A 10612-nucleotide genomic window follows, 5' to 3' on the forward strand; every position below is an offset into this window, starting at 1 on the left:
ATTTTATTAAATAATTTAAAAAAATTTTAAACATTACGCCTAAAATATTATAAGAAATTAGACTCATAAACAGTAAAACAAATAAAATAAAAAAACAGAATTAGTTTAGGGTTGTCCCTAAGGTAAGAGGGATTGCAGTTGTCAAAGGAAATTTGGCATTAAATTTCTCTTTAACGTTAATTTCTTCAGCTTTGCATAAGCTACGACCCTACCCTAGACATATAAAATTCTCCACTTTGTTTAAACAAACAGCCGTTAACCACGTGCTTCATGGGATACCACATATTAATAAATTTGTAAAGGACATAATTAATATTTTAAATTATGACGTTTGGTGTTTATGGTTGGAATCCTCATTCTTTTAAATAAAAAATTATTAAAATTATTTTTAAATTAATTTTTGTAGAAATTAGAAATAAAATAGCATTTGTGAATTACCTTGTAACATAAGCCATGTGGTTCGGAGCTGGTACAATTTGCCAAGTTCTAAAAATTAGTTTTTGTTAATTTATCAATTTAACATTGTTAACAAATTTATCATGCGGTGATATTTATGAAGCTCATATCAGTAAAAGATAAAATTGATTACATTTGAGTATTTGGTTTATTAATTGGTGTATGTTCCTTTTACTATTTAAGCAAGGTTCGAATCCCTTTATCCAAATTCAAAAAAAAATTAATTTTAAATTTATAAATTATAATTTTTTATCTAGTAAATATGTCTTTAAAATAAAAAATTTGAGTTTATGACTAATTTTTCATTTTGTGGCACGTCGCTTATCTTTTTCATAATATTCCTTTTGTGTTTTTGGTTATAAGATATACTTTTGTAAATATAAACGGAGTGATCGGTGTTAGAATAAAAAATAATAAAGCACATCTCAAAGTGATCTAGTGTCATTTTCCAATTTTTTAAATCTCAAGGGTATATTTAATCCACCAAAACCACAAGATATATATATATATATATATATATATATATATATATATATTAATTTATCTAATAATAATGCCATAAGAATTATCCTTTATATGAAAAAATTGTAAGGAATTTTTTTATTTACACCTTTCTTTTTATGAAACTTTTACCACATTTATGAAACATTACTTCTGTGAGACCTCGACCTCTATAGTCTCATAACTAGGTGTAGACATGATAACCCGAGCCAAGAGTAATTTCGTCATTTCTTTAGTGAGTCCCTAGAAGTATGTTTTCAAACATTTTTAAGACCTAAGTAGGCCTAAATTATAAATGATGAAGGAAATAAAAATAATGATGATTTCCAAAGTAGGGGCATAATGGTAATTTTTCATCTCGGGTCAAAATTTTAATTTTTCGTAAACTTAAGTATTTTTAGACCATTATGGACTTGACCTCAGTGTCAAAAGAGTAAAAAGATTGCACAAAGGATTGGAGAAGAATAAGCTAACTTGCTAAGGGCATTTTCATAATTTAAGTGGAGTTGGATAAGCTTGAGCTATAAATATTATCTTCCAACAGCTTCTTCTCACATTTTTCAGCAGCTTCTTTTTCTTCTTCCTTCTTCCCTCTTACGTTTCTTCATCCTTCATGGGAGTTCTTTTTAAGCTTCCATAACTCTCTCAAGCTAGCTCCACTTTTCACGCTTTTGTGCACCTTTTCATAGAACTTTTGTGCTCTTTCACTCTCTCACTTTAAAACCCTCGAAAAAAAAATCTTACTTCCATACTTTCTCTTACTAGCTAGGTGTTTAGAGAGAGAAAGAGGGCGCTTCCATAATAGCTTAAATGTTTTTGGAAAGAGATTCAACTACGAAGCTACCAAGGTGAGTAGGGAATTAGAATTTGATATTTAAGTGTTGAGAATAGCTAGTGATGAGACTTGAGAATGTTTTGTAGTTGAGGTTGTTTATTCATTTTAAAGTGATTAGGATGGTGCAAATAATAGCCATTTAATAGTAGTTAGAAACTAGTTAGGAATGACTAGTATAACCCAATTTAGAAAATAGCTTTGGAATATTAATAATGCCAAGTTGGGTTGATGGTGATGTTGTTGTGTGTGATAGGTTCCCATGAAACCCTACACCTCCATTCGAAACATTAGTAGAAGCTAGAGCCCACCAAAACATCAATAAAGACTGGTGAGTGAACTTGCATTTCAAAATTTCTTTAGAAAATGTAATGTATTTGAATGAACATTTGAATGATTTTATCCAACTTTTCTTTAAAAATGTGTGCCAGGGAATACGCCATTGATAAAATGTTTTGATGCTGTGAAAAATGTGAAATGTGTAAAAGGATGAATCCATGTGCTTCTATATTATGTTGGTAGGTATATATATATGAATATATGTTTTGTATTGATGAATAATGTTGTGTGATGATGTTGAAGTGTGTGAGTAGGGAGTGCACACATGATGATGATGATCTTGCATTAAGTTGAGTGTGGTGGGATGGTATGCATGATGATGTATGTATATACAAATATATATATATATATATATATTGTATAGAAAGTTTATGAAAATAATTGTGATTGTGTTGTGTGTTGGCATTGTTAATTACTCTCAAATTGCTTTTCATTTCAACAAGAAAATGGCTTTTGATGTAACAAGACCCATTTCACTTAAAATGCTCTATTTCTCATTGCAACGAGATTCATTTTCACTGCAGCGAGAAACTCTCGGGTTTTGGGGGTCACACTGGCCTGATTCTCGCTGTAGAGAGAAACTCTCAGGTTCTAGTACAATGCTTTCACTTAGATGAAGATTTTGATCATCTTCCCATCCAAACTAAGAAAATTGGTAAACATAAAGGTTGTAGCACTGCCTCTTAGCTTTCTAATGATCTAAAAATCAGGTCAATTGGACTTCTGTAGTGGGAGATATGCTAGAAAAACTAAAATACATGCAAATTGATACTATTTCTCGCTACAGCAAGAAACTTGCTGCCATGCTTGCTACCTTGCTTGATGTTGACATATTTTTTTTTCATTTAACTTCATGAATTGATCATGGGTTTTTACAACACTATGAGGTTATTAATCAAAGTTTGAAAAGAGGGGTTTTTAGTAAGAAATTAAATCAATTGCATTGTTTTTGAAACAAATGCATCATGATTTCCAAATTCTTCCTATCGATTGTTTGTTCCCTTCTTATGTTCACTCACTGAGTTTATAATCACTTTTTTCAAATTCATGTTTTCAGATCAAGAGGCAACTGGTAACTAGTTCGAGATGTTCTCGTAGATTCGTATCCTTGGTAGGTATCTTGGCATTTGGTAGTCGCACCTTCACCTTGGTCACTCCGCTGGAAGCCCAAAGTCATTTTTGTTGTAAATACGTATCTGTGATGTAACGTACTAAGATGTATACCTTAGACCATATATATACATTTTGATTGGTAAAGCTACCATGAGTGGCAATAGTTAATGTTATTTTGGGATAATATAAATGCAGTTTTGATTGTTGTAATTTACTATTAAAGTACTTAAAGAGTTTAGATTATGAGATGTAAATGTAAGAATAGTTGACAGGATAATGAGTACGATTATATAAATAGGCTTGCTTGGGCTTAGTGGGCTACGTTCATTGGGCCCATGAGCCGGTCATGGCCCGAAAATTAGGTCGTGACACCTTCATCTTCTATACTAATATTAATAGTCAAAATCTCCTTTAACTGGTTTTATGAAAAGATAGATATTCATCTTAATTAATGTAAGCTTAAGATGGTTTTTTTGACATCATTCACATTCTCCCTTCTCTCTAATGAGCAAAACACAATTATTTCAATTAATTAAAACTCTTTCTCCCTAAAAAAAAAATCATTTTTTCTCTTTTTTTTTTTTTTTCTCTTTGACATCCTCTTTTTCAGCCATAGTCCATAAGTTGTTTCCCTTCCTTAAGCGTGTTGGGTAACATACCTTTCATCTGGATGCATGCTATTGGACTAATGGTGAAAGTTTAATTTAAGAACCTAATCATCTCTAGGATCCATAATCACTTAGATACAAAAATTGATTAGTTTCACTTTTAAGATCCACAATCATCTCTAAGCATATAAATTGAAATTGTTTGTCCAACAATTTACAATAAAATTAATTCACTAATTTTAAATTAATTAATTACTCATATATACAAAGTAGTTTGCATTACTAGGATGCTCAAACTACCTTCAAAACTACTCTTGCACATGTTCTATAGTCTGAGTGTAAATTTTAAACACCAAAAATCATATGATTTTTACATAAGAAAATTACAAAAAGCGTATTTTCTAATTTCCAAAAATTATGAAAAAATACAAAAATCAATCCTTAATTTTCATTAACCATTTGTCTAAATAATAGGAGTAACATATATATTGAAAACTTATGAGATGAGGATTCTAACTATTTAAATTTCATGCTCTAAATTCGAACCGTGTGAGAGACATCCATGGTCAAAGTTAGTTTGACTTAATATTTCTTCCTAACTTAATTGTCTTAATGATTATTTAAGTAAAAAGTATAAGTTAATATATAAATTGGAAGATTTAAAAAAGTAAAGATTAATTTGCTTTATGTTATAATGAATTGAAATATATGGTAACAAATGAATTGTGGGTTAGTGATTTATAAAGAGATACTCTTCACTTTATATTTATAATAATAAGTATTTATAATTAAAATGCTTATTCTTTAGATCGGGCCTAAGTTCCATTTTCTTATTCTTAAGGCCCATGAAATCCAATAGACTTCTGTTTATTCATCTTATAATTTTTATTATGTTAAATTTTGAAGTAACCGAAAAAAACGAGAAAAAAAATCCAAAAAATAATTGGATTACCTAGTCCTTATTTGGTTTGGATTATGATATCTCTATAGAGAGAGGGCTGAAGGTCTTATTGATCATTTTCCACTCTTTCACGAAAAGAATTGAAAGAAACAAATAATAGAAAAAGCTTGCATTTGCCATGGATGATTCTAGTTTTAGGTACTTTTACCAAACAAGGGAAGGTGAACTTGAGGGTGATCAAATCCCAGAAGACTACAAACTTGAAGTTGTTGACCTTGATTTGCAGGGCCGATTTTGTTGTTGCCATGCTTTGATCGATCGGGAGCAACTCGATTCCCTACAAGTCGTTACGATATTGGAGCACAAACTGTTCCACCAACGTTGTTACATCCCGTGTGGGCAGCTAGGTGCGAAGTTGGTCTGGATAGACTATAGATGCGACATCTTGAACTTTACTGAATCCTTACTGAGAGATGAATGCAATGTCGATCGAAGCAAGTCCCTAATTGTTGTGATGTTGGGACCATTGACGGGATGTGATGATGATGTTGAGATAGAGATGGAGGAAGAGACAGAGACAGCTGAAGACACAATGGATGTGGAAGTTGGCTTTGTTTTCGCTAGTAAGTCCGCCATTGAAACCTAGGAGAACCTTTGTGGTTTGGGTTGCGATGAATGTGTGATTTGCCTTGGAAATTTTGCCAAGGAAAAGGAAGCTAAGCGCATGCCCTGTGGTCATGTTTTCCATGAAGGCTGCATTATTTGATGGCTGGAGAAGATTCACTTGTTTTCGTTGTGTCGCTATGCCATGCCACTGGATTGACGAAGAGTCACTTTATTATTTTTTTTCTTTTTTGAAGGGAATGGATAAATCCCATGTTTGTAATTCACGAAGCCAAATAGCCATTGAGTTTTGTTTCAATTATAGACCTTGATTTTGTGTTTTTAAGCAATGAAATATCTTTTTCTTATTTTGAGAATTGATTATCAGTTACTTGATAGAGGTTTTCCTCAGTTATTTCGATACTCTGGCATCACTATTTTTCTCAGTATAATAGGTAGTAGGGTTTGTTCTAATCTATAAGAACTTGGGTTTTAAATGTGGTAGCTGACAAGCTAAGGATTTGGATTAACGTTGCCACTGACGGAGAGGAAAAGGTTAAGCCGAGTGTCAACAAGGAGAGGTCAAAAGGACAAGAAGAAAGCGACTTTGATAAATGGGTAATTATGCTGGTTTTTGAGGGATGTGTGAATGGTGGACATTTTCCATGATTCGGGATTGGTTGGAATATTGTGTAAGTTAAAATTTTACCTAAGTATATGTATTGAATATATAGTATATTAGTAAGTAGAGTATCGATCCATTAGAGAATTGTTTTAAAAATTTACTAAGTATTAAAATTAAAATAATTTAATTTTGTTCAAGCAAATAAAAAATTTAATAACTACTTAAATTAAAAACTAGTCAACTAAAACTAGACTAATTAACTCTAATAATCAAAGTAACAAGTTAATTAAATAAAGATCAAATTAGAAAAGCCTAGGATTACAATATCCCTTACACTTCATTTAAATCTTACCTCTCTCAACTTATTCCAATGGGTTGAATTGCTAACCTAAGAGTCCTCAATTATTTATAATTGTCAAGCCCAGCTCTACAATTGTTTATTATGCCATTCTTACATAAGAATGCATGTTTGCTTACTTGGGTACCTCGAAAATGGTTAAAGGACGACAATGTACCAAATGGTACAATTAAGTTAAATTAAGCCTTGAACTAGTCCAAATAGATATTTTAAGATGAAATTGAGAATTTTAAAACCCCAGAATGACTTAAAATGGTGATTCGGAGTTCGATGACCAATTTGGAGTTAAATTGGAATTTTCATAACGTAAGGGCAAAATGGTCATTTTGCCACCTGAGGTTAAAATTGGAATGTTGGAAGAAGGTTTTGACCAAGATTGACCATTTAGAACATAATTTGAGTTTGAGAGGTGAAAAACTTTAATTCTGGCATTTTTCCGAGCATAAGGGGCAAAATAGTCATTTTACCACTATAAGGGCAAAATTGTAATTTTACACCACCCAACACTTATCATGCCCATGGATTTCAGCCATTAGTATTTTATATCATGGATAATTGAAGGATTTTATGTGGTGGTGGAAGGAAGCTTAATTATTAAGTTTTTAAACATTGATCAATAACATGGTGACAAGTGTCAAGCTTGAATTATTTTATTATTTGGCTTTAAAAATCAGCCCATAACCCTCCCAACTCATTTATCTTGGTCGGCCAAAGAGAGAAAAAGAGAAAAAAAGGAAGAACAAAAACCCTAAAGAGAAAAATTCAAAGGGAAATTGTTGATTTTCAATGAATCAAGCCATTAAAGGTAAAATTTCTTAATTCTAGCTTGTGATCTACCTTTCTTATGCATTATTTTGCATTTTTCATGGTTGAATCACAAGAAATCATGAAGGATAATGTGCTGATCAAACCTTAGGAGAGAGAATTTGATGATGAATTTAGTTAGAAAACATGTTATTCTAGTATTTTTAATTGTTTGGTGATGTGTGGTATGAAAAGCAAGCAAGAAAAATTCATGTTCTTACATCACCTTCATTGGCCGAATATTCCATGTGGAATATTGATGATGAATTTGATTGAATTTCAAGTGATTTGATTAGGAATGAATGATTTATGGTGTGTGAATCAAGCATGAAAAATTATATTGTTAGTGCACTCACCATGGCCGAATTTTTCAAGAGAAAATGTGAGGATGATTTTGCCACATTTCAAATTATTTAAATTGTGTTTAATGATTTGGAGTATTGGCAGAGAAATGGAATTATTTGGAGCTGAATTGGACGTATTGGCCAATTAATCGGGTGATAGATCGAATTAGGCCAACACCATTTTATTTAGTTACATAATTGAATTTATATTGAACACCTTATTTAGATAGTTACCCGAGTATTTCACATCCCATTTCATGCATTAGTATAGAGTCTGAATTGGTTTTACAATGGTTTAGCACAAATGTAGCAAATTGCTTATTGTGCATTATGTTTAGGTGGTGAGCATTCTGGCAAGAGTAAAGAGGTAGTATCCGAGAATTAAGAATTAGAGTATCCTGAATTCGATTCTCATTACAGTGAGTAACCTTATTATCGTCTTAATTATCTAAAGTATGTTTTTATCCAATTTTGTAATTTTATGGAAAATGTGTTTAAATGAAATGATTTTATAAATTATTTTGAAATTTAATGATGACTTGAAAATGGAGTAATTGGAGACTACTTGCTGTATTGTAAATTATGTTTTGAATTGAATGGCTTATGATAATGTGGGCATGAATGGCTGGATGGGTATTTGTGTTGAAAATGCATAAACTGTTGTTTGCCTTGATAGGCTAGATAATGATAAAATTACCATGTCATGCTGTTGAATTTTATTGAATTGGTGGGTTATAGATTGGTCACTACAGTGGCTGGTTCTGTGGACCAGCCTTTTTGAGGGGCACGAAATTCGGGTATATTCTTACCTCGGTTGAGGAGGCGCATAGGGTAACTCCTGAGGTAAAACTTTAGAGTTCACTTAACGCCAAACCACCATGTGAGGGTGAACTCAGCCAACGCCAATGAACGGCTATGTTTTCAAAATAAAAACATGATTTATGTGTACATAACTTTTTAACAATCTTGACGAACTCGGTTGGGATAGCCTCAGGCCAAGGTATCCTTGACAATTGAGTATGAGAATGATTTTGGCACGAGCCAAGCTTTTCAGGAAATCATAAGCCTCGTTGTTTATTTGGGTGAAATGAATCTATTTTATCTTATTAAAATAAGTTCGAAATGCTGTGAATCATTTTTGTGCTAATCTATTTTATCTGTCTCCATTTACTCAGCTTTAGATATTTTAGATGATATTTGTTTACTCACTGGGATTATATAATCTCACCACCCTCCTTTTCACCCATTTCAGGCTCAAGATAGTCGGTAGATAACTCATTTCATTGAGGGCTACAGTTGGACTTGCATCCTCAAAAATTGTAGGTTCACAGCCTTCATTACTTTTAGTCATTCGGGGCCCCACATGTCATTGTTAAATGTTTTGAATACCTGGATGCGTGTGCTACTGTATGTAAGAATTTATTTTGCTTTTACACTGTAAAAATTATTTACGTAGAGTTCTATAAAAATTGTTTTATGAAAAATTAGAATATTTTATTCATTATTTTTATTTTATTTCATTAGCTATAATTTCACTTTAAATGAATGTTTTAGATATCTAAACTTATTTTCGGTTATGAAATGTGTAAATTTCTCTCATATACTACATTTTAGTTGGTTTCAAAATTTTTGGAAAAAAGGGCCAAAATACTCCTGTGTAGTTGAAACTTCTCTTTGACTGTTTTTGAATTGAAATTAGTTCATATCACTTTAAAACATGATTTTAGTAACTAATACTCACAGGGGAAGCGAGAAAACTGATGTTAAACCTTGCGAGGTTTTGATTGGCATTCCGGGTAATGAATGTCACGATCCGAAACTCCCCATCGGGCCCGTGACAACCGTCGCGAAGTCTCGACAAACATTCTTCACCCCGAATGCCAATCGAAACCCCGCAAGGCTTAACATCAGCTTCCGCATCTCCCCGGTGAGCGACAGTTATTAAATCTCGCATTTCAAGAAATCATAAGTCGTTTCCAAATCAAAATAATAAAATATTATTTTTTGGCTCACAAGGGCATTTTCATCATTTTTCTTCAAAAATACCGAAACCTGCCAAAAACATGGTGTAAAAGCTAAATATGTTCATACATACTTTAAATCAGATAACTGAAGTATAAAATTACTTTTATAGTGACACGTGGGCCCCCAACTGACTAAGAAGGTGTGGGGCCACGAACCCTTACTTTCTAGGATGCAACTCCGAGATTAATTCTCGTCTTAATCAACTATCAACAAACTGTCTTGAGCTTGAAAAATGGATAGGAAGAGGGGGAGATTACATAATCTCAGTGAGTAAACACGTACCATCAAAAGCATCTAAAGCCGAGTAGATGGAGACAATATAAAACGTTATATCTCAATAATGTTCATAACATAAAATTCGTTTCAATCTATACCAAACAATTTCTTTTCATCAAAATTTCTCGGCTTATGAATTTCTTAAACTTGGCCCCTGCCAGAATCATTCTCACGGGTACCTTCGTCAAGGTATCCCACTGAGATCGCCAAGGCTGTTAAATGTCCCATACCCATAAACATGTTTTCGCATCTGACACATAACCGTTCCTTGGTTTTGGCTGAATCTCACTCTCACGTGGTGGCCCGAACGTGAGGTGCACTCAAATCTTACCTCAAGAGATACTTCATCCAACATCTCCCCCCGGAGGTAAATATATAATTGGGTTACCGTGGCTCTCTCATAGGCAGTCCACGGAAACCCCCACCACTGCAGTGATCGTTTAATATACCACCAGACCCATAAAATTTTCAATAGCATAATATGGCGAATAAAATTTAATCTAGTCTACCAAGACCAATCCAAAACTGTTCATATATTTCATGCCAACCCCAAAAATTTAGCCATCATGCTACCATAGTGTCATAAGCCACAATTTCAATAACATATAAAATCATAAATTTCAACACAGTCTCCATATACTCAATTTGCTCAAAACAATATTTGATTTCAAAACCAGTATAAATCTCATTTAAAAAAAAACATTTTAATTGGAAAACATAATATTTTATAATTTAAACTCACCATTCAATAAAAGCATCAAACAAGTATAATTACTCTAGATATTTAAGACGATAAATTGTCCACTCACAGTTTTGGGAGTCAATGT

Source organism: Theobroma cacao, chromosome 6 (assembly GCF_053813885.1).
Source record: "Theobroma cacao isolate CCN51 chromosome 6, ASM5381388v1, whole genome shotgun sequence".
Classification (NCBI taxonomy): Eukaryota; Viridiplantae; Streptophyta; class Magnoliopsida; order Malvales; family Malvaceae; genus Theobroma; species Theobroma cacao.